The following is a 26,260-nucleotide window of genomic DNA, read 5'->3' as shown; positions in this document are numbered from 1 at the left end:
GGGACACCCGATGGAGTGCCGAGGTCGGTCCCGCGATTCCGGTTGGAGCATGGCTTCCGGTTCGCTGGCGCCTCGACGACTCGAATCGGTGTTGTGGCGGCTACTCGACTAGCCCCCGCCGAAGGATCTAGCCTACACCGACGGAGAGTTCCCCGACGAAGGAGGCCCTCCCGAAACCGACGCCTTCGATACCCGTCAACGCCCGACCGAGAGGATGCCTGGGTCGATCCAGTGATTCCGGTTGGAGGAAAGCTTCCGGTTCACTGGCGCCCCGACGATCCTAACAGTTTTACGTACTACTCGTCTAGTCCCCGACGATGGATCTAGACTACTCCGACGAAGAGCTTCCCGACGAAGAAGGTTCTCCCGGACCGACGTTTATTCGCTGATCCCTCTTGAGCCTGCTACGGTACACGGCTGACCTGTTGTTGATCCGCACTCCATTTCCGCTGCAATATTCCCGCAATTTGGGATGCCGCGGTCGACACTGCGTTCCAGTTCTCTACGCAGTGGCACATTCTCTGGATCAGGTTTTCCGGTGTGGTGTCCCTGCCGCATGCCTCCAGTAGCTCACTCCTTTGAGCCGCGAAACGGGAACATGCGAACAAGACGTGTTCAGCCGTCTCGATCTCGTCTGGGCAGCCAGGACATACAGGGGATGTCGCGTGGCCGAACCTGTGGAGGTACCATCTGAAGCACCCGTGCCCTGTGAGGAACTGCGTCAGGCCGAAGTTCACTTCTCCGTGAGGTCTATCTAACCAGCTCGAGACCCTAGGTATGAGCCGATGTGTCCACCTGCCCTTGGTTGAGCTGTCCCACTCTTGTTGCCATCTGCGTAGAGAAGCGGCTTTGGAGGCCCTACGGGCGTTCCTGTCTCCTCGCATGCTGTAGCGCTCCGCGTCTTCCTTCACTATCAGACCAATAGGCATCATGCTTGCAACCACGCAGGCCGCATCCCTCGATACAGTGCGGTATGCACTGATTACGCGAAGACACATCAGTCTATGCGTACTCTCCAGCATCTGTGCGTTGCGTTCCACATTCAGTGCCGACGCCCATACCGGGCTGCCGTACCTGAGGATCGAAACTGCCACTCCTGCCAGTAACCTTCGTTTACTAGAGCGCACAGGCGAGCTGTTGGCCATCAAACGAGAGAGCGCCGCGATCGCTGTTGATGCGCGCTTGCAGGCGTATTCAACGTGCTTGCTGAAACTGAGTTTGTCGTCAAGCATCACACCCAATTGCTTCAGTGATCTCTTGGAGGGGATCACGCAATCTCCAACATGTACCAGCGCCTCCTGTTCCGATTTGCGGTTGTTTACCACCATCACTTCTGTTTTGTGGTGCGCGAGTTGCAGTTTCCTGCTACGCAGCCAGTCCTCCACCAAGCAGATTGAGTGTGATGCACTCAGTTCGACCTCTTCGATGGATTCGCCGTAGACTGTCAGCGTGACGTCGTCCGCGAACCCGACTATCTTGACACCCGGAGGGAGCCTCAACCTCAGTACTCCATCGTACATTATATTCCACAGGATCGGGCCCAAGATAGATCCCTGCGGTACTCCAGCCGTGATTGGAGTGCTACGTGTGCCTTCGTCGGTCTCGTAGAGCAATACTCGGTTCTGGAAGTAGCTTTCCAGAATCTTGTACAGCCCTTCCGGTACTCCTAGTCGAAGTAGGGAATCAGCAATGTCTGCCCAGCAAGCACTATTGAACGCGTTCTTGACGTCTAGCGTTACTACCGCACAGTAGCGGATCCCTCGTCGTTTGCGCTGTATAGCTACCTCCGTCGTGGTTACAACCGATGTTATGGCGTCCACCGTCGACCTGCCTCTGCGGAACCCGTACTGTTGACTGGACAGTCCTCCTACCTCCTCTATGAAGGGGGCTAGCCTGTTGAGGATGATTTTCTCAAGGAGCTTACCCACAGTGTCTATCAGACAGATTGGTCTATACGCCGAAGGATCCCCTGGGGGTTTCCCAGGTTTCGGTAATAGTACCAATCTTTGTCTTTTCCAAATGTCTGGGAACATACGCTCGTCCAGACATCTCTGTATGACCTCCCTGAACATGTCCGGTTTTGTCATTATAGCCGCCTTTAGAGCCACGTTCGGGATACCGTCTGGCCCCGGGGCTTTCTTTGTATCGAGTGATCTCGCCGCAGTGAGCAACTCCTCGTTCGTCACCTTTACGACTTCATTCGCTGGTAGCGGAGCTGGCTGCCAGGGGGACGTGTCGTGGTGGGGAAAGAGAACCGTTATGATTTCCTTCAACCTCGCCGGACTACGTTCAGGGGGTGCTAGCGCCCCTCTCGTTTTGGCCATCACCATCCTGTAGGCATCGCCCCATGGGTTGGAGTTGGCTCCCTCGCATAGCTTGTCGAAACAGGCTCTTTTGCTTGCGCTGATGGCCTTGTTTAGTGCTAGCTTCGCCGCTTTGAACGCCGTGTTCCTCTCCATCCTCATCTCCGCTGATCGAGCTCTTTGCATCCTTCTTCTAGCCCTGAGGCAGGATGCGCGAAGGCGTGCAATTTGCTCGTTCCACCAGTAGACCGGCGGTCTATTGGTCCTCGGTTGAGCCTTTCTAGGCATGGTCGCGTCACACGCCCGTGACAGGATAGCGACCAACTCGTCCCCTCTCAGGTTCGCGTTGTTCTCCTCTAATTCGAGGGCAGCGCAAAACGTTTCGCGGTCGAAGTTAGCCACCTTCCACGCTAGAGTTTTGGGAGTATTACTCCTCCTTGTGTTTCTCGCCAATTGGCCGATCGTGTTGCGAATGGCTAGATGGTCGCTATGGGTGTAGCCATCATCAACTCTCCAATTAAGATCTCCAGCTAGGCCGGGACTACAGAAAGTCAGGTCGATAAACGACTCGACTCCGTTCCGCTGGAAGGTACTTTTCAGTCCATCATTCGCTAACATGACGTCCAACTTGGCGAGGGCCTCCATTAGCGTCTGTCCTCTCCTATTGGTGAAGCGGCTGCCCCAAGCCGTTGCCCAGGCATTGAAGTCTCCGGCTATCACCACCGGCTTCCGACTCACCAGGTCTGCGGTCAACTTGTCGACCATCCGAGTGAACTGGTCTATTGACCATCTCGGTGGTGCGTAGCAGCTACAATAGTAAACTCCGTTTACCTTAGCTATGGCTACTCCCTCCGCTTGTGTTTTCACCACCTCTTGCACTGGGTATCGACCAGTCGTCAAGATCGCCACCGTCTTGGCTTCGTCAGACACCCAGTTCCCGTTATCTACCGGTGTGTGATAGGGATCCGAAAGAATCGCGACATCAATGCCCCATTCCGTCACTGACTGGTGCAGCAATTGCTGGCCAGCTGCACAGTGATTTAGGTTCAGCTGTACTACTTGCATGCTGTTTTACTCCCTCCACTTGTTGAGCAAGTAGGTCCGCCCATGACGTGGTTTGTGGCCTTCTTCTTGCTCGCGCATAGCATGCAACGTGGCGTTCTTTCGCATGCATACGCCTTGTGCCCCTCGCCGCCGCAACGCTTGCAGAGGTTGCTTCGGTCTGGGCCTTTGCAATTCCACGACTTGTGGCCAGGTTCGAAACACCTGAAGCACATGTCGACCACCGGCGGTTGGTAAGCGGTCACTGGGCATACCGACCATCCGACCTTTAGCCTGCCCACTTTGAGGACCTTATTGGCATCCGTGGCCGATAGCTTAAATGTAGCTATCTGGGTGCCCTGTGGTCCTTTCCTCATGCGGATGGATTCCCGTGAGACATCCACACCTCCTTGCTCCTTGATGGCCATGGCAAGTTCTTCTGCGGTGGCGATTTCGTCCAACCGTTTGCACTGGAGTGCAACCTCGTTACGCAGGGCTCTAACTTCGGCCGTATCGCCCAGGACTTGTTGGGCAAGCGCAACAAGCTCCGTTCCGCCCTGAGCTCCCTTTTTAAGCTCGAGCAGCATCTCTCCCGTCTTCGTACGACGGATGCTGCGAACCTCTTTGCCAAGCTCGGCTAGCTTTGCCTCGCTCCGCATGGCCTTGAGCACATCGGCGTACTTTTCTTTGTCGGCCTTAACCAACAAAGCCTCTCCTTTGTCCCTAGCCTTCCTCGCGGGAATGGGCCCGGCCTCTTTTGGGACCTTTTTCTTTTTCGCGACCTTCACCCATGGATTCTTGCCGGGTTCGCTTACATGGCTCGGGTCCGGGGTTCGAGTGCCGAGGTTTGGGTTGAGCCCCTCGCCACGTTCCTTTGCCCCATCACTTCCGCCATGGTCTTTGCTCCTTTTGGCCTTGGGAGTCAGGCGTTTACTGCCTGGAGAATCCCTTTTGTAGTTTGTGTAGAAGTAATGGTATGTCAATACGGTGGAAGGCTTTGCTAAAGTCAGTGTAAAGAGTTTCTACGTAGTTTGTTACCGTTTGGCTGCTGTCCCCGGGAGCGGGTCATATCGCCGAAAGCCATTTCGCGTAGCCACATTAGATATTTTTTTCATTTTCACTTAACCTATGCAATTGCTTTGATGCTTAGTAGCTAATAGTCAGCAAGTTTTCTTGAGAACTACAATGGTAGGTCAACAAAACGGGCGTTAACGCTATCATCTTTTGTTTGTCTTTAATTTAAATCAGTTCTAATTACGGTTTCAAGACTTTTTCAGGATTCGGCGAAATGACCCTTTCGGCGAAATGGCATTCGGCGAAGTGACCCATTCGGCGAAATGTCATTCGGCGAAATAACCCTTTCGGCGAAATGGCTTTCGGCGAAACGGCTTTCGGCGAAATGGCTTTCGGCGAAATGACCCTGATCCTGTCAATACGGTGGAAGGCTTTGCTAAAGTCAGTGTAAAGAATTTCTACGTAGTTTGTTACCGTTTGGCTGCTGTCCCCTATATACCAGTTGTAAGCAAGCAAGAATGGCAAGAGAGATAGTGTAAAAGATTTTTCACCACAGTAAGCTTAAAATTATAGCAAAATAAAGTCATAGGTACAAATTGTCTAAACTCCCGTCTAATTTGTTGTATATAATAAATGTTCCGTTTATTGATAATTGTGTTGCATAAATAAGGTGAAGTGAGTAAAATTAAGCACTTAAATTCTAGTAGTACGGTCTGTAATTAAAATGTATACAAAATGTAGCAATAAACACACAAAATACACAAATTACACAATATACTCGAAGACGGCGGAAACAGGAAACTCACGGAAAAAGCTGGTTATGGGAAAGTCGAAGAAGTTGGAAGATAGATAGAGAGAGATTGATTACTTGGGAATCATGAACCACGATCATTTGGAACAAATCTGTCGAAGAGAATAGTTGAAGATAGTAAATATTATAGAAGAAGTAAGGAGTTATAAAACGGAATAAAAACTTTTTATAATTGAAAATCAGGTATGAACCACGCAATCCCGGTGAGCCCAATAGTGTTGTAATCTCAAATCCTCTCTCTCTGCTCAAACCAGGAGCCATTAGTGACTTACTAAAGTCATTGGAGTAGCTTATTGTCTGGACCACGAGCCAGGTCACAAGGGCGAGTGAAAAACAAAACCGCGACCAGTAAAGGTCTCAGACCAACACCTCAGGAACAGAAGTTCTGGGGCAATTGGTAACGATCCACCCGCAGCCGACCAACTACATCTGTCGAATCATCCGTTGTCACGAGTAACCAGATACCACCGTGCATTCCAGCCAACTACTGTAGAGTTTTCCCGACCACCACCCAGAAACAGCCGGCCGGCCGAAGAACAGTTGCAACCTACACCCACACAAACACCTTAATTTGTAAGTAAAGTTAAAATAAAACTAGTGTGTAAGTAAAGACCGTGTTTGGGTTTTTAATTGATGTCATCATGTCTTTGAGCTGACCTTGAGCCTTCGAACCTCACGCTTGAGCTCGCCAGGAAAAAGAGGCCTTTGGAGCCCACCCCAGACGGTCCCCGTGGCTCTGACCAAGGACTAGGGGCAATTAAGTAGTGGTCCTTAAGACCCGCTAAGTAACAAATGGCGCCCAACTCAAAAGACATACCAATTAAAAGCTCAAAAGTAAGTGCTGTAGTCAGAAAAGTTGTAAAATTAATGGTTAGGAAACATTCAACTTGCAAAAGCTGGTATAAGGAGAAGTACTGTACGAGGTACAGGGGAACACGATTTGTGAAATTTTACTGCCGTGTGTTTTTCCTTGTCTACTAGTGCGTACACTCGAAAAAGGTTTCAGCTGCAATTGTAAATTTATCAAATAGCGGGTTTTCAATATATTTACCGATAAAGAATCTTTAATGGGCAGGGCTTGCAAATTGAAGCAACGAATATTAACCATCTGTGCTATTCACACACATTCGTATGCCAGGTAGAATTCACAGCGCAACCCAAGCAAGGAAACTGCTTCGTTCGTTCATTAGTTCATAAATATGCCCGCTATCTGAGATCTATGCTTCACGAGGTTAGCATTTGATGAATGGTTCTCATATTGAAGATGAGATGCCTTTGAAGAAACTAGATTCATAACTTTTAGTTCCGATGAATATTAATTTAACCCTTATGCACTCGAATGGGTACCCGGGTACCTTTTCGAATTTCAAAATAAGAAATTTCTGAGTTAGGTTTAAACTAAGATTCTGCAATTCGGTCAATTCCAAGAACTAGTTGGACCATAACTTCTCATGCTTTGACTTTTCATTTTACAGTAAGGGGGGTCGAATGGGGGGGCTCAAATTTTTTTTATTACGTAAACACCCGAATGGGTACCCGGGTACCCACAAATAAAAATGCTTGTAACTAAGGCAAATTCCATCCGATTTGAATTTTTTCAGTACGGGTAAATTCAGAAATTTATCCACTTTTCGATGGCCGTGTATATTGCTGTAGTAGGTTCTTCTGGTTCCCGTTAATCCGGATTTCCGTAGAATGTTCCGACACTTGTGTTTTCCACCATAAATGTCATTTACTAATTTGAAACTTTTCCAAACCAGCTATTTGAGAAAGGCCGTAGGATATCCGGGTTCCTGGGAACCAGGAGCACCATGTCCATCTTTATGGGTACCAATCCCAAAGAGCTTAAGTTCCTGAATCCAACAGTGCTAAAATTACTTCAATCGGTTGAAAAATGCTCAACTTACAGCGATTTAAAAAAATGGGTACCCGGGTACCCATTCGGGTGGTTAAAGGTGTTTTTTTTTCGAGTGCACAACGGTTAAAGAACATTGCTTTTAATGTTTCTAGGATGTGTACACAGTGTAAACTCCCAAGAAACAAATTGATCGTTCTGAAAACGGGCTCAAATGCAAAATTTCTGCTATAAAATGTTTAAAGTATGTTTGAAATGTGATCAAATTTGGTCTTAGAATGCGAACATTATGTTCAAAAATAATTAAGTTAAACGTACACTGTGACAACACCGTAAGCATTGCCTTTTTGACTTTGCTTCGCGTCATGTAGCACGCCGTGAAGCAAGGCCTTCTTTCTCATACAATACTAACGAGAGCGAATCCTACATTTCATTACATTGCCATGGATTGCTTAGTTCATGTGTTAACTGAGACTGAGAGCATAGGCAATTTACTATAGGCAAGGGAATTGATCTGCTCAGTAGCATATACTCTCACGCATTCAGTTTCTCTCTAATATAGGTCTCTAATTCAGCTATGTCAAGCAAAGAGTTTACAGCAGATGTTTTTTTGTTGCTTCGTTCGTTTGAGGATTCACAATACAAGCCCTGTTAATGGGTCTTGATTCTCCAGAATAATTTAAACAATGCGCAATTAACCAAGCTTTATTCAAACGAGTACCTTTTCAAAAATACTTACCACTGAAAATTTTTCATAAAGAACTTATTTATTGATTATCAGTTAACATGGACTTGCATTCATTATACAAAAACTTAAATGTCGCTCATCTATCAATAGATGAAGTGGAGCATGAATTATTAATCAGAGGCATAGCTTGTACACCAGGCGAACATGAGAGTATAAAGCGAAGAAAACTAAAAGATAAAATGGGGGAAGAAAGAAATATTGACACTTTCACAGTGACATACTCACCAACTTGGAAAGAAGTAGCAGGAGAAATTGCGATCATATATTCTAAAGCCATGATAATTAGCGGATTATTAGATAATCCGAAGACAGATGCTCGGCAACGAGAAAAGCTACATACGAGATTGATTTATTATAGAATAAGGATTTTTCTACTCTCCCGAGCTCCCGAAGCTCGTAGACACTCGTTTGAAATCATTAATATAAGTCAGCAAATTATCCAGACGTTTAAAAAGCATTTCCCAAACAGTTCGATTCATTACAAACATGGTGGCGAGAATTCTAGTCAGCTAGAAAACGACTTAAGTAAAGCTATAGAAGAAGTCAGAACAGAAATCGATATTTTAAATAAAACGGTTGGTGGGAAAGATACGGAAATAGAGGAGGGGACAGTGGAAGCAAGAGGAAGGAAAGAAAAAAAATATAGTAACTAATAATTCTGAAACAGATACATCAGCTAATCGATCTAAGGAATTACTAGAAGAATTATCAGAAATTGATCAGAGTAGCAAGGAAATATCAACAGAATTGATAAGGCACTTTAAAGCTTTTGTAGCCCAGACTGCAGAGCAAGAAAAACAACGTAGAGAAAGGGAAAGAGCAGTGGAAGAAAGAATCAGGATGGAAGCAAAAGAGAAGGTTAGTGGAAAGAAAAAACTTGAACAACTATTACTGGATTTCAATGATAGAATTTTCCGACTCGCTTAAGTCAGTCGATAATATTAAGAACGGGCTAGACAATACATCCATGAATAACCTATTTGACAATGAGTCGTCCACGGCGGAAAACTCCTATTCGGAAGGGTTAAATATCATTTCGAATAAAAATTACAAGAAACAAAAACTAAAAGAGAAGAAAAAACCTGTTTTAATCCACCTAGTGGTGTAATGATGCCTTTCTCATATCAATCATACTATAATACTGTGGTATTCTTCAAAATAATTTTTTTCGATTCTTAAAAGAATAACCGAAATCGTTTTGTTTGACCGTCTACTGATAAAAACTATCAATTGGAAAACATTTGAGGTTGATTTAGAAAAATTTTTAAGGTTTTTCCCAATTTTCAGTGATGGTATACAATTTTTAACCCACTTTACCCTATATTTCCGGATCCGGAAGTCGGATCCGCATGAAATTCAGGAATTACGTATGGGACCACAGGACCTTTCATTTGAACATAAGTTTGTGAAAATCGGTCGCGCCATCTATGAGAAATGTTAGAACATATATTTTATTTTTTTTTTGCACATTTTACCCCATAACTCCCGAACCGGAAGTCGGATTCAAATAATATGCAAGAATTTTGTATGGAACCTCAAGACCTTTCATTTGAATCTAAATTTTGTGAAAATCGGTTCAGCCATCTCTCAGAAAAGTTAGTGCACTTATTTCACAATTTTTTGCAAGTTAGTGCAAAAAAACGTTACATACACACATACGCACATACACACACATACACACACACATACACATTTTGCGTACTCGACGAACTGAGTCGAATGGTATATGACACTCGGCTCTCCTGGCCCCGGTTCAAAAATCGGTTTTCATAGTGATTGCATAACCTTTCTATATGAGAAAGGCAAAATGAGCTAGAAATTATAAGCATAGGCAAGAGGGAGAGGGACAAGAGCCGCGAGATCAACGTGTAAACAAATACTCATCTTCAGATACACTAGATAAATACTCAGACACTGAAAGTTCGAAATCGTATTCATTCTCAAATTCGTCATCTGAAGATAGAAGAGAAAAGAAAGGACAAAAGTATAGAAAAGCTTATCGTAAAGTTTTTAAACGTGTACCTATATCTGACTGGAGATTAAAATACGAGGGCAAAGATAATGGACGTAGGCTAGCTGAGTTCCTTAAAGAAGTGAAAATAAGATGTAGAGCAGAGCAAATTTCTGATAGAGAACTTTATCGGGGAGCAATCCATTTATTTGCTGGAAGAGCCAAAGATTGGTTCATGGAGGGTATGGAAAATCGAGAGTTCCGAAATTGGTCAACATTAAAAAGGGAACTGAAAAGAGAATTTCTTCCTCCGGACCTAGATTTTCAGCTAAAAATTCAAGCAACTAATCGTAGACAAATGAAAGGGGAACGTTTTGTTGATTACTACCATGATATGATGAAACTATTCAATTCCATGACCCGACCGATCTTAGAAACAAGCAAAATTGAAATTGTGTAGAGAAACATGCGTTTCGATTACAAAAACGCCATGACTGGAGCCGGAATCAAGTCGTTATCTAAGTTGAAGCGGTATGGCAGAGTTGTCGATGAGAATAATAGGCATAATTTTCCAACGACCTTCAGACAATACTGTCAAGCCCCGTTGTAACCAGGTGAAAGAAAAGACTGCGGAACCAATTAAAAAGAATATTATGAATAAGACACTTAAAATATTTACCAAAAACGAAAAATCTAAACTTGAGCAAAGCTTATCAACTAAATCAAATGAGTGTAAGGACAATGAGAACGGGATGCAAGAAAGCACTCAGTCATCAATGGAAGGATCGAGTAAAGGTACACTCGATAAACTTGTAGAGCAATACAAACGTCCACCCATAGGAGTTTGTTACAACTGCAGAGAAAAAGATCATCACTATGGGGAATGCTCTCAAAAAAGACAAAAATTTTGCCGTCTTTGTAGGTTTCCAGACGTACTTACAAAAACTCGTCCTCACTGTTCAAAAAACGAAGAGAGCTCAGCTTAGGAGAGGAAGCTAGCGATAAACTCTTAAATCCTCTCGGTTACACTGATATGATTACTAGTTTATTGCAAAATGGTTTCGAGCCTGTATCGGAACACGATTATTCAACTGATCACGACGTAGCAGAAATCTTCTTCAAATTAAATGGAGACGAAAGGCCGTTTGTGAAGGTTAATATTCTAGGTAAAGATATCATTGGTCTTTTGGATAGTGGTGTTCAGAAAACTGTACTGGGTTTGGGATCAGAAAAATTGATTAAAGATTTAAAATCAAAAGTGAATCCATCAAATATTTCTGTAAAAACAGCTTCTGGCACATTCATTGATATAAACGGATACTTAAACTTGCCTATCTCATTCAACAATCAATGCCATAACATCTCAGCTCTAGTTGCGCCAAAGCTTAAACAACGACTAATCTTGGGTTACGAAGATTTTTGGAAGGCTTTTAGCTTACATCCCTCATTTTCCGTAGAGGAATTGGTTGAGAGTGATTTGGAGAAAGAGAATTGTAAGGAAGAGAATTTGATCGGGTCGCTCACTGATGAACAGCGAAGGGAACTAGAAGAGGAGAAAAGAATGTTTAAAGTACAGACAGAAGGGGGAGTGCTCGATGTCACTTCAATTATATCACACAAAATTAAGATAAAAGAAGAATTTATAAACAGTGCGCCGGTAAGGATTAACCCCTACCCGACGTCTCCAGATATGCAACGAAAAATCAATTTAAAGCTAGATAAAATGCTAAAACAAAAAATTATCGAAAAAAGTAAAAGTGACTGGGCTTTGAGTACAGTTCCAATTTTGAAACCAACGGGAGAAGTTCGCTTTTGCTTGAACGCCAGACGGTTGAATGAACGCACTAAAAGGGATGCCTACCCCCTCCCACACCAGGATCGTATACTAGGCAGGTTGGGATTAAGCCAATATTTATCAACTATTGACCTAACAAAAGCATTCTTACAAATTCCGCTTGATCCTGACTCGCGACGGTATACGGCTTTTTCGGTACTTGGGAGAGGATCGTTCCAGTTCACCAGACTGCCGTACATTCGAGGCACACCTCGACAGTCTGCGGGAGGTCGCCAAACGATTACAAATAGCTAATCTTTCCATCAATATTGACAAATCTAAATTTTGTTTAAATGAGCTTCCTTATTAAGGGTATATATTGTCGCAGGATGGTTTAAGACCAAATCCGGAGAGAGTAGAAGCGATTGTCAATTATGAACGGACATCGTCGATACGGTCTCTTCATCGGTTTTTGGGCATGGCCAATTATTACCGGAGATTTATTCAAAATTTTAGTGAATTAACTGCTCCATTTACAAATCTCCTTCGAAGAAAACCTAAAACAATTAAATGGCATGATTTAGCTGAGAAAGCGTTCATTAGCATTAAAGAATGCTTGATAAACACCCCGGTTCTTAGCAATCCAAATGTTGGCTTACCATTCCAAATCCAGTCTGATGCTAGCGATACTGCTATAGCTGCAATTCTAGTCCAGGAACATAGCGATGGGGAGAAAGTTGTGGTATACTTTTCTCAAAAGCTCTCTCCTGCTCAACAAGCCTATGCTGCGTCGGAAAAGGAAGGGCTCGCCGTGATTTCAGCCATCAGTAAGTTTCGTCCTTTTATCGAAGGATTTCATTTTGTTGTCGTGACCGATGCTTCTGCTCTCACACACATCACGAGAAGAAAATGGAGAACTTCTTCAAGGTTAAGTCGCTGGAGCATAGAACCGACGACACGACCAGGCACTTCGAAGAAAAATCGCAATAAAAAGTGTTTATGCGCGATCACTATCAGTTACCGAAGTATTGAAAGACCCCTAGGTAATAATGAAAATATATTTTACAAGCATCACTGCTGTGGTTGCTACGAAATAGTCACCATGCACAGCATAATAAACAAACAGGTAATACTTTAAAAGATGTATTATAAGTAAAACAGTTTATTTCAAGTTAGGCTAATTATATTGATTGCAGGAATAAACCAGTTTTTTAATGGCGCTAACAATATGGCGATGTAATGGTGATCTAGCAAAATGGAACATATCCGTATATATATATATATATATATATATATATATATATATATATATATATATATATATATATATATATATATATATATATATATATATATATATATATATATCTATATATATATATATATATATATATATATATATATATATATACATATATATATATATATATATATATATATATATATATATATATATATATATATATATATATATATATATATATATATATATTACCAATGAATTTTTCGTTTGCTATCTACGTATCTATCAAAAATATTTGAATGACAACAGGAATGATAATGTCGTTTCGGGATTTTGGTTTTTTCCTTAACGTGCAGAACCGCGATTTTGCATTTCATTCTAATAATCAAAATACCCTGTCAAGTTGTTCCCACTGATTGTCTCGTCTTCTACTGGCGTTTAAAAAGAGTTTCAGGCCCTAATAACCGTTCTCACTTCCACTTTCACTTCACACTTATATCACTTCACTTGATTTTCCCTGTTACTGAACTGTTACGCACACTGAAGTAGTCACTGTAGTGAAAAAAATCATTTTTCCAAAAAAATTATGTGATGTTCGTAATAACCACAAGTTCATAAAAGTAATTACTTTTTCCTCTGAAGCGACTTTCGTGATAAATACCTACATTCACTTCACTTGATTTTCACCGTGAAGTGATACCTATAATAAGGGTTTTCACCGTGTAGTGATACTGGTAATAAGGGCCTCATTATATGAATTCGATATAAGGGAAGAATTAAAAAGGGACACTCCGTTTCCGCATTTTAGCGTAGGCCACTCGACCTACGGTTGAGTAGTTACGTACATATATCATTAAATGCAATTCATATCAGCGAAGCGCAGATCACAATTGATTGAAATTGTAATCGCAGCATATTTCACCGGTAACTAAACATTTATTTTGTGTAGGACTTTTATATAATTGAAATATTGGTGAAAAAGTCATATAAAATTTGTGAATGCTGATTAGTACATTTGAAAGTATATAAATAATTGCAATCACGATCGAAATGATTCTAACAAGTAGCAACATCATCAAAACTGCAGCATAACACCAACATTCGCGGTCATACTGTTCATCTGAGTACTACAATGCAATTGGTTGAAGATCATTCTGGTCTCGCGGTGAGATTTTCTTCACCCTCTGAGCATCACGCCGTAGATAAACGCAAAAGGGTTAGTTTCGGGTCTTTACGCACTTTGAAAAGAGGCTACAAGAATACATATTATTAGTGAACAGAATATATAATTAAATACAAAATTAGCAAGCCATAAAAACTCTCAATTCCGATTTAGATCCGCAGTCGACGATGAGAACTTCTGAGATGCTCTAGATTGGGCATATGCAATAATGAAACCGAGAACGATTACCTTGAAAAGATAAACAATGGTAACTAGGGTTACTGTAACTGTTATTTTGAAGACAACAATTTCTCTGACCGCGTTACCAATTTTAAACATTTTTCATTAGATATCATTTTGACATTACCAGTTACTGAGGGGTAGCTCGATTTGCGATACAGTTTTAAAAGCGAGTGGCAGGTCGTGTCGTCGATAGAACTGCAAGCATACGATTTGGAAATACGACATCGACGGGGGAGGGATAACATTATTCCTGACGCTCTCTCGCGCGCTGTTGAAGCTTTGCATGTGATGAAAGCTCAAGATACCTGGTACTCATCTCTTTTAAAAAAAGGCGGGTGGGTAATGTCAGAGACATAACTGGATGTCGTGAATACGAAAACAACTGACATGTTCCTTAACACTTCCGAATATCAATTAGTTGATCAATTGTATGAATTATGCAAGCATTCCCCTTTTCCACATTTATCGCAAAAACAAAGAAGGCATCACTTGATCTCGATTACTGTGAATTTCACACAGTGAAAAGTGCACAAATCTAACCAAACTGTTCTAGATTTGCACTAAACTGAGGGTATTTACCTTCGATTTTCGAACAACAAATCCTAATAGTTCTTTAGAAAACTTTTAGAGCCATTAGAATGGCTGATTTTGTGCAATGCTCTCCACCGTTGTTTTTTCACCAATGCAAACGACTGGCAGCTGTGACGTAATCGCTCTTACCGAAAGCGAAACTAGCTTTACAAACGACACAAAATACATCTGCTCGCAGTGGCGACAGAATCCAAACTGATCCAATTTTTGTTAAGGGGTTTCTTTTACGTGATTTCGTTTGTAGCTTTTTCACTAATGGGCGGTCCTTACGGCTATAAAAATAGCCGCATACAGAACTTTAATTTCGATTATTTCATTTCGGATTTGCATAATTTATTGGAAGAAACTATCAATATGCTGTAGGGATTCGTTTCTAGCATTCAGAAGGGTCAAATTGTGGAACTCACTACGATATTAAAAACTGTTCGGAACATTTTCTCGAACGATTTTTTGTACAGCAGCAGAACGCGTTCTGATTGGCTGATGTTGACATCGGTCAAATGAGACAGGTTTTTCAATAGTGTACTATTGAAATACTTCAATGCTTTTCCTATGCACGCTTAAGTTGAGAAATTTCGATTCTATTGGTAGTTAGATTGTATAAATCCTTTCACAGATCACTGAGCTATGAGCTTTAAAGATACGAGAAAGGCAAACGCGCCTTATGAATTATCCTCTTTGATACTCGTTTATACCAAAGATTTAAAAAAGTCTAATTTTGAATTATTTGAGATCATGTCACACAACTGAATATTTTATCATAAAATTGTGATTATATTTCCGATGGCATGTAGTAAAAATTATGTTGATTCGATAGATACAACAAGAGATATTCACGATCAAAAACTTATCACTCTCTCAGAGGGTAAATTTTGAAGAGGCACCCCATAGTAAAGTAAGTCGTATTCACGACAAAAATCAAAGACTTGCCGGAACAAAAAAGGCCTTTAAAAAAATTATCTTCATAAATTTATTCCTTCGAAAACAGAATCGCTTGATTATTGTTTTGAATGGAAAATCTGCCTGTAAGAGGAAACCAGAGAAAATGTTTTGAAAACCGAACGTGAAGAGTCTTTCCATATTGGCTATGAGAAATTGCTTGATAAGGTCAGACGCAGATATTTCTAGCCAAAAATGGCAACCACAGTACGGAAATATGTGGAACGTTGTGCTATTTGCAAAGAGTGCCAACCGGCTAATATTTCACAGCATTCAGAAATGGGAAAGCAACGAATTTCTTCTAGGCCTTTCCAGATACTGGCTATTGACTTTATACAATCACTTCCGCATTCCAAAGCAGGTAATACACACTTGTTTGTACTGATGAACTTATTTTCAAAATACACTTTATTGTTTCCTATGAAAAAGATTACGGCGGAATTGGTTACCAAAAAACTTAAAGAAATGTGGTTTCGACGGTATTCGGTTCCCGAAATCTTAATTACCGACAATGACAGCTCTTTTTTGAGCAAGAGTTTTAAGGAATTTTTGGATGAATATAAGGTGGTGCATTGGGCAAATGCACGGCATCACAGTCAAGCCAACCCGGTAGAACGGTTGAACAGAACTATAAACGCATGCATTCGAACTTACGTCAAATCTGACCAACGATCGTGGGATGCAAAAATCTCCGAAGTTGAATATGCACTCAACAATACGGTTCACTACTCAACAGGGTTCTCGCCTTACCGAGTTCTGTTTGGGCATGATATTGTCGCTAGTGGAGAGGAACATCGGATCGATGTAACCACTACTGGTATCTCAGCCCTCGAAAGGTCAAAGAAGAAAGGGCAAATTGATAAAGAGGTGTATGACAAAGTTATGAAAAACTTAGAGAAAGCACATGAAAAATCTTTAACCGTTGTGCACTCGAAAAAAAAACACCTTTAACCACCCGAATGGGTACCCGGGTACCCATTTTTTTAGATCGCTGTAAGTTGAGCATTTTTCAACCGATTGAAGTAATTTTAGCACTGTTGGATTCAGGAACTTAAGCTCTTTGGGATTGGTACCCATAAAGATGGACATGGTGCTCCTGGTTCCCAGGAACCCGGATATCCTAAATGAGTTCCGACATCGAGGCATTTATACACGGATTTCACGTATTTTTGTAATCTTATCTAAGAATTGCTATATGAAATCAAGTGCTATGCTGAGTTGTTATGTTTATATATTTCAGGGGGCATCCGTTATGTACGTAACATAAAATTTTTAATTCTGGCAACAAACATTTCGAAACATCACGAAGTTACTTCCCAAACAGTTTCGTTCTCATTTATATTTCCTTTTTTTCGTTCTATGAGAGTAAGTCCAGAATAGGCCAACTACCCTTTAGATGACGTCATTTTTCTACAAAAGGTTCATTTTGGTACGGCCTTTCTCAAATAGCTGGTTTGGAAAAGTTTCAAATTAGTAAATGACATTTATGGTGGAAAACACAAGTGTCGGAACATTCTACGGAAATCCGGATTAACGGGAACCAGAAGAACCTACTACAGCAATATACACGGCCATCGAAAAGTGGATAAATTTCTGAATTTACCCGTACTGAAAAAATTCAAATCGGATGGAATTTGCCTTAGTTACAAGCATTTTTATTTGTGGGTACCCGGGTACCCATTCGGGTGTTTACGTAATAAAAAAAATTTGAGCCCCCCCATTCGACCCCCCTTACTGTAAAATGAAAAGTCAAAGCATGAGAAGTTATGGTCCAACTAGTTCTTGGAATTGACCGAATTGCAGAATCTTAGTTTAAACCTAACTCAGAAATTTCTTATTTTGAAATTCGAAAAGGTACCCGGGTACCCATTCGAGTGCATAAGGGTTAAAAAGTTATAATCTTCGCTTTCGAAAATCAGCTCCTGTTTACTTGGTTGGTCAGAACGTATATAGAAAAAGTTTTACATAATCGTCAGCAGGGGAAAACTTTAATGCTAAGTTAGGGCCTGTGTATATACCGTGCAAAATCATTTCAAAACGGTGCACCAATTCCTACGAACTGGAGGATGCCACTGGAAAGAACATTGGTATCTTTTCTGCAGCAGATCTGAAACCGGGGGTTCCAGATTCGACATAATATATGTTTGTAAATTACATCACACAATAAATTTCGGCGATAGAACCCAAGCCATGGATCAGATGCCATTACAGTTCGCGTTTGAATAACCGCTTCATTTAATACAATACCACTTGCGCCAAAGGATCGATGAGAGTTCAAATCTCTCTCTCTCTCTGAACATAACTCGTTTGGATTATCGGAAGAAGATGAGATCTATTAAAGAGATCCGCGATAGGGTGAATGTCGAAATTGATTTGATTTATTATCAAAATAAACTATTTGATACTGGCCGATTCAAATGGTCGTTTGGGGGTTAACCTTATTTTATGCTAGGGCACTAAATGACCATCTCAATCGGCCAGTATTAGCCGAAACTTGTTTTCGTTCGGCACGTCAGGAAAGACTTAACATTTCGGTGCTTATTACAAGTGTGTTGCAAATAGCAATAACTTTACGTCTGCTTAGCGGTTCAAATTGAACTGTTTAAGTTCGCAGTAAGTAATTCAATTTGAACTGCTCTGCACTTTCGAGTCTAAGACGAAACGTGAAGAAAGTTAGAATTTCTGTTTATAAGAAGATATAAGCATTTAATATATTTGTTACACTTTACCTGGATGCCTTCAATGTGATCCTTGAAAGTGAGTTTTTTGTCATAAGCTAACACTAAGTATTTTGCTTGATCAGACCATGTCAATTCCAAGCCATTCAATTTGAGAATGTGATTAAACAATAATAAAGAAGCTCTTGGCTTATGAGGAAAAATAAATAATTGCGTTTGTGCTGCATTTGGTTTAATTTTCCATTTTAACAGATAATCACTGAAAATATTTAAACTTCTTTATAGGTGACTGCAAATCACTCTTAGATTTCTATTTGTACCTAACAGACTTGTGTCGTCACAGAATAGCGATTTCTGACAACCAACGGGTAGATTTGGATGATCAGAAGTGAAAATATTAAACAAGACTAGAGCTACGCTACGGGTTGGTAAACGACTGGATAATGCGCAATTCAGGCCCCAATGTGGTTCTTAGCCTCTTGTCCAGTAACTCCTATCCCTACCTCCCCGCGGTGCCGGCTGGGGTACGAGTAACCATAGGAAAGATCGGATAACCAACCCCGGTGGGACCTTGGTCGTATGCTGACAGGGAAGGGAGGGCTTGCCTTCTCTTCACAGAGAGCGAGCCTACCCGAGCGTCTGTTCTCCACGTTAGGAGCGGCTGATTACCGTCCTTGTGTCAGTGTGGGACTCTGAACAGTGCTGACACGATGGCCCTCCGGTGAGACAGGAGGTTGGTACTACTATAAATACTACTCGGAATAATCGGCAAAGACCTACGCGACGAAATAAGGACTACGATTGGAAACTTGGCACATGGAACTGCAAATCGCTTGGCTTCCCAGGGTACGACCGAATGCTGCATAATGAGCTTCAAATCCGCGGCTTCGATGTCGTAGCACTGCAGAACTTTGTTGGACAATACTCGTCGCACAGGAACGCCGGGACTCAATCTCGAGCAGCTACGTAGCATTAGTACTGCAGAGGAATACGCGCAACAACTGGAGCTAGTGCTACCAACGGAAGAGCAGATTGGCGCGGCGACTCTTGAAGACGGCTGGAGGAACATAAGGTCCGCCGTGAGTAGCACTGCTGCAACCATTCTAGGTACGAGGTTATCGAATCGAGGAAATGACTGGTTTGACGGCGAATGTCAGCAGTTGGCTGAAGGGAAGAATGCAGCAAGGGCGAGGATGCTGCAACACCGCACTAGAGCGAACGAGAAACGATATAGACAGGCGCGGAACAGACAGAACAAGGTTTTCCGGAAGAAAAAGCGCCACCAGGAAGACCAAGATCGCGAAGCGATGGAACAGCCGTACCGCGCAAATGACACACGAAAGTTCTATGAGAAGGTGAACCGCTCACGTAGAGGCTACACGTCACAGGCCGAAATGTGCAGAGATACCAGTGGTAACCTTCTCACGAACGAACGTGAGGTGATCGACAGGTGGAAGCAGTACTATGACGAGCATCTGATTGGCGAAGCACAAGATACAGAGAACGGTACAGGAATCAATCTGGGTGCAAGCTCAGCCGACGACAGATTTCCAGCCCCTGATCTGTCGGAGATAAGTGAGGAGATTGGCAAGCTGAGGAACAACAAAGCCGCGTCAATGACCAGTTGCCAGGCGAGCTGCTCAAACATGGAGGAGAGGCACTGGCTAGAGCGCTGCACTGGATGATTTCTAGGATTTGGGAGGAGGAGATTCTACCACAGGAATGGATGGATGGAGTGGTATGTCCCGTCTACAAAAAGGGCGATAAGCTCGACTGTTACAATTACCGCGCAATTACATTGCTGAACGCCGCCTACAAGGTACTCTCCCAAATCCTTTGCCGTCGTCTATCACCAATAGCTAAGGAATTCGTAGGGCCGTATCAAGCGGGATTTGCTGGAGCCCGCGCCACTACGGATCACATATTTGCGATAAGACAAGTACTCATCTATTCATTGACTTCAGAGCGACATACGACACAATCGATCGAGAATACGAACACGAATAGATAATGCACGAGGCTCTAGAAAAGAAACACTACGCCTCCCACCACGAATATTGATAGACGGTGACGATATCGAAATGGTTGACGAGTTCGTGTATTTGGGCTCACTGGTGACCGCCGATAATGACACCAGCAGAGAAATTCATAGACGTATTTAGGCAGGGAATCGTGCGTACTTTGGACTTGGAAAAATCGTCCGATCGAGAAAAGTATGCAACCGCACGAAATTGACCATCTACAAAACGCTCATTAGACCGGTTGTTCTCTATGGCCACGAGACCTGGACTATGCTGGCTGAGGACCAACGCGCCCTCAGTGTTTTCGAAAGAAAGGTACTGAGAACCATCTATGGCGGAGTGCAGATGGAAGACGGCGTATGAATCACGAATTGCAACAGCTGCTAGGAGAACCACCCATCGTACGAACAGTTAAAATCGGACGTCTACGATGGGCTGGGCATGTCATAAGGATGTCGGACGACAGCCCAGTGAAAATGGTTCATGAATCTAATCCGACTGGTACAAGAAGAAGAGGAGCGCAGCGAGCAAGGTGGATCGAACAAGTGGTGAGTGATCTCAGAAGCATCCGTGCCTTGAGTGACTGGCGACGAGCAGCCATGGACCGAGTTATGTGGATAGGTATGCTTGATACAGCAAAAGACACCCCAGGCCTATAGCTGTTAGGTAAGGTAAGTAAGAGCTACGCTCGAACCCTACGGAACACCTGCTCGTACGAGTAGCAATTCAGATTTACAATTCTGATAGCTAACCTGAAGAGTACGATCAGTTAAATAATTTTGAATCATTTTGATCAAATGAATAGGAAACTGGAAATCAGACATTTTTGCTATTAAACCTTTGTGCCAAACACTGTCGAATGCTTTTTCTATGTTTTGAAGAGCAACTCCAGTAGATAACCCAGAAGATTTATTTGCTTTTATCATGTTCGTTACTCTGACAAGTTGATGAGTAGTTGAATACTCATGACGAAATCCAAACTGTTTTGGTAAAAAAAAGAATTCTCATTTATATGAAGATATAGAAGTTATAGAAGAAAGTAAGCTAATTGGTCGATAATTTGATGTTTCTGCTGGGTTTTTATCAGGTTTGAGGATAGAAATTACTTTAGCGTTTTTCCATCTTTTTGTGAAGTAAGCTAATAAAAACCATTGTTGAAAATTTTAACCAAAAGTCTGAATGCAAGATCGGGAAGATTTTTAATAAGAATATTAAAAATTCCATCATTATCAGGAGCATTTATGTTTTTAAGTTTCCTAATAATTGACTTAATTTAATCAAAATTCGTCTCAATAATGTCATCCTGTAATAACAATTGAGTTGAAATATGATCATATTTCAGTGAGACTTCATATTCAATAGGACTCACAACTGCTGAGCAAGTTTTTGTGCTTTTTCGCCATTTGTAAGAAGTATTTGATTTCCTTTTTTGAGAGCAGGAATTGGTTTCTGAGGTTTCTTAAGAACCTTAGAAAGTTTCCAGAAAGGTTTAGAATAAGAACTTTTCATTTCGCAAAAGTTTAAATCTATGTTTAATTTCTTTTGGTAAATCCTTAACTATGTTTTTCATAGCAGGATCACGAGAACGTTGATAGTGTCGTTGACGAACATTCTTCAACCGAATGAGCAGTTGAAGGTTGTCATGGATGATAGGAGAATTTAATTTAATTTGAGCTTAGGGAACTGAAAGATTTCTAGCTACGATAATGTAATAATTCAAATTATCAATTGCTGTGTCGATGTCCGCAGAATTTTCTAAAATAGTTTCATGATCCACATGATTTTCAATGTCAGATCTGTAATCCAACCAATTAGTTCTATGATAGTTGAATATAGAACTAATTTGATTAATTATAGCTTCGTTGGAATGTCTGAATGTTACAGAAAGATGATCTGAGTCAAAGTCAGCATGTGTAATCGGTTCACTACAAATGTGACTTTGATCTGTTAGAACCAGATCAATCGTTGACGGGTTTGTCATGGAAGAGAAACAAGTCGGATTACTGAGATGAAGAACTGTGAAGTAACCAGCTGAGAGTTGATTATGAAGTATTTTACCATTACTGTTGTTTTGCCTACAATTCCACTGGACATGCTTAGCATTTAAGTCCCTTATTACAAAAAAAAATCGGTCGATATCTTGTGAGTTTTTGCAAATCGCCTTTAAAGAAATTCAATTGTTCGCCGATGCATTGGAATGGCAAATATGATCCAGCGATGAAATAAATTCCATGAATGGTTTCAACTTCGATTCCCAAGCTTTCAATAACTTTAGTATTGAAAGAAGGTAAAATTCGATGTTTAATTTGCCGTTGGACAAAAATGGCAACTCCACCACCCATTCCAGTAAACCTGTCAAATCGATGATCCACATAATGTGGATTACTTTTCAATCTGACATTTGGTCTAAGAAAAGTTTCTGTTACAATGGCAATATGAATTTTGTGAACTTTGAGAAAATTATAAAATTCATCTTCACTCTATTCCAATTCCAATTTAAAATATTCAAATAATACTGTTAAATTTTAAATTAATTATAATATTATTTGCAAATTGTCATCCGATTTGAAATGCTTCGAAAAGTGATGAAGTCGAATTTATTCGAAGTCGATCTACCTGTCAATAAATTGTATTCGTTAGAAGACGAATTGGAAAGCGTACCTGTATTTTGTTCTAAATTCGAAGAAAGAAGTGTAGAAGAATTAGGCGTGGCATTTGTTACGGTTTTTTGATTTTCAGGAATGTTCTGTAAATTTAATGTCGTTGATTTGACTTGTTGTCTAAGCGAACGAGCGTTTACATTTTTTTCATTTTTTTAATTTTGTGGTAGTCTCAATAAAGACTGATTAGTTCGAAGAATAGTTCTTTGAATAGCTAGCCTTAAAAAAAACTGATTAATTTCTTAGTCTTGATAAAGACTGATTAAATAAGAATATCACTCTTTGTATAGCCTTGAGAAAGGCTGACTAATTGTTAGTCTTTAAAAAGACTGTTAATGATTCAGGTAGTCTTGAAAAGGCCAGGTAACCAGAAAAAAATTCCTGGGGCCTAGAGCTATACGCGTGCGGTGCGTACGACTATTCAATACCGACTGTACCTGGATGTTGATACAACGCTGAAGCTCACTGTGGCGATAGAGTACGATGCTATATGATGCTACTGCTTGTCAAGGAAGCACTATGTCACTAGGTCAGGTCACCGGTATGCGTGTTGCATGGCAGAGGAAAGATCGAGTTGTCTTGTCTCGTTCTTCCTTGTGCTCTGCACCGATATGCTTCTGTACCGATGTGCCTTCGCACCTCTTCGATGTGCCTTCACACCTCTTCGATGTGCCCTCGCACCTCTTCGATGTGCCTCCGCACCTCTTCGATGTGCCTTGGCACTCTCTTGCTCAGCTCTTGTGGCCTGGGTAGAACTTGGGAAACATCCTTTGTTGTTTCCTTCACCAGCTTGGCCCAGCACTAGGGCTCTCTTATGCAGCACGACTATACGTTTAACGGTTGATGAAAACAGGACTCTACTTGTAGTTTAACCGTCGTATTTAACGCGTGTAAACCAACCACCGTTATTAAAATGTATGCTACTAGACCCAACCTTTTCGGTTGAATGTTTTTTACGGAATGAAATTTAAGACTGTTGATTAGAGAGTTTTAGAATTACAATTTTAATGTAATCATGTTCGGTCGTGTCTCGTACACAACTTTATATTTTTTCATAAAACCACTGGCTTTTCAAATGTAATTGCCGTACAGAATCTGAGACACAGATCAAAGATTTTGTTACATTGAAAAACAACAGTTTTAACAAATGGGAGACAACCTAAATTTCTATTTAGCAGCTTTGCTTTGCATCTTTGGTTTTGTTAAAATAAACCAAAATACATAAGTTCTGTGAAGTAGATCCGTGGAGAAAGAAGAAATCCGTTGATATGTATCAGTGTAGAAATTTTTCATTTAGGCTGTTCGTAAACACTTTGCACTTGTGGACGTGCGACGTTTATTGAGCATTATCTAATAGCATGCATCAAACAAAGCAAACAAATCACCGGTAGCGCTCGTCGTTAACAGAAAACTTTAATTCTGAACGAAAGCGGAAGTTAACAAAAACAAACTTTTGCTATAAATACTATTATGAATACGTCTTGAACGCACTCGATGATGATATGTTAGTAACTGAAGGTTCTAACTTTCTAAAATTAGCCTTAGAATCCTAGATAGTGTATAACAAATAATTTGTCTATTTTTCAGATTTAAGGCTGGAGATTACAGAGCTCAATCACTTTGTCTCATTTCGTTTAGAGGAGTGGTAGTGACGTGATGTTGTTCCGTTCACTAAAGTTGTAAAATGGTAATCGTGATGTGGTATTTCGTTTCAGTTGGCTATAAATTCTTTTTTTATATAGCCAAAAGTAAAATGTGTGAATTTTTTCGTGTGCAAAATCGATTTGTTTGCTGATCGGAGAAATAATGTAAAAATGTGCTTAAATCAATGACCCGGTTAAGCTTCATGACCCGTTCGAACAAACAACATTTGCTCCATTCAATTTCTCAGCTTATCACCTGCAGAGCCGTACGAAAGCACGCTCGCTAGACACCATTCCCCAGAGAGATAGAGTGATGTGCTACGTCCGAGTATCTGGGACGCTCTCGAGTCTCTTCGAATCTCGAAGAGGACTACGGCAAGGTTATGGACTGTCTTGTATCTTGTTCAATATTGCCTTGGAAGGAGTGATTCGAAGAGCGAGGATCGACACGAGTGGCAATATCTTCCAAAAGTCCGTACAACTTTTTGGCTTCGCTGACGATATTGATATTGTGAGACGTAACCTTGAGAAGATGACGGAAACCTACATCGGACTGAAAGCTGAAGCTACACACTTAAAACCATTTCTTGAGCTCAGCATAATAAAATGCCGAAACTTTGCTGATTACTCAGTAATCAATACGCATGTTTCTGAACTTCGTTAAACGCATTCACTGATACTTCGGTAAAATGCTTCATTTTGCCGAAATTTGGCATAATTGCTTGCTGAATTTATCAGTAAACAACAGATATGCCGACATCAGCAGTTACGTTTGCCGAGATTTCGGAATATGCGCTAGCTTTTGCCGAAATTCAGCACGCCAGCTGTCATTTCTTGCCGCGTTACATTTTCGCTTCGCATTGCGCGGTTATTTTATGGTGAAATAAGTACGTAAGTACGATTGCAACACATTCTTTTTTATATAGAAAGCAACTTGTATTGCTTATTTCTATTAGCGTGAAGTTATCATGGAATTTTTGGAAGTTAACTCAATATATAAAAACCTATTTTTATTTTCATATTTCCAGCTCGACTCAAAGTGGCCGCATCCGGAAGCGTCGCTATTAGTAGTGATATCTGAGGAATTTGGCGAAGGAGACTGCTCTCTAATCTGGAAAGATGTAGTAATTCTCGCGGGACCGGGAGCATTCAATGATCTTTGCATGGCTTATACAGTACTCGGTATTGAATGCGAGCCTTCCGACATTTTTTTCAAAATATTTTATGCCACTTGTTTTCAGGTAGAGGCCTTTTAGCACTACTGGAAAACAATTTGTAAGTCTCCTTTAAGTGTAAATAAAATGAATTTTTGATCTCAAACGGCCTGTTTATAATGTTGACAAATCACGAACTAAATTAATCGGTTAACTTTTTAATGACTGATGATTCAGTAATTAATTTTTTCGTTTTTCTTTTTTTTCATTGCGTTACTGAATACCCAGTGAAAGTTTAACTGAACAAACATTAAATCTTCTGCTGGCGATTTCGGCAATATTTGACGTTTGTCAAATTTGAGGGTGCCGAGAAGTTCAGTAATTTTAATTTTTGCCGAGATGATTCCTCAGCTGTGCGAATCTCGGCAT

General features: G+C 41.2%; 1 protein-coding gene across 3 annotated transcripts in view; it reads left to right on the top strand.

Moving 5' to 3' along the window:
- LOC131434746 (uncharacterized) overlaps positions 1–26,260 on the top strand; it is a 95,864-nt gene that overhangs the window by 25,124 nt on the left and 44,480 nt on the right. The window contains exons 2-3 of one of the 3 annotated variants that reach the window (XM_058601823.1): positions 25,706–25,859; positions 25,919–25,952. The exons of the other annotated variants lie outside the window; for them this stretch is intronic. The gene's annotated coding sequence lies outside the window, so the exon portion shown is untranslated. The remainder of the gene's footprint in view (positions 1–25,705; positions 25,860–25,918; positions 25,953–26,260) is intronic. 3 annotated transcript variants of the gene reach the window in all.

Source organism: Malaya genurostris, chromosome 3 (assembly GCF_030247185.1).
Source record: "Malaya genurostris strain Urasoe2022 chromosome 3, Malgen_1.1, whole genome shotgun sequence".
In the NCBI taxonomy this organism is placed as follows: Eukaryota; Metazoa; Arthropoda; class Insecta; order Diptera; family Culicidae; genus Malaya; species Malaya genurostris.
This window is presented reverse-complemented; position numbering and strand designations above follow the sequence as displayed.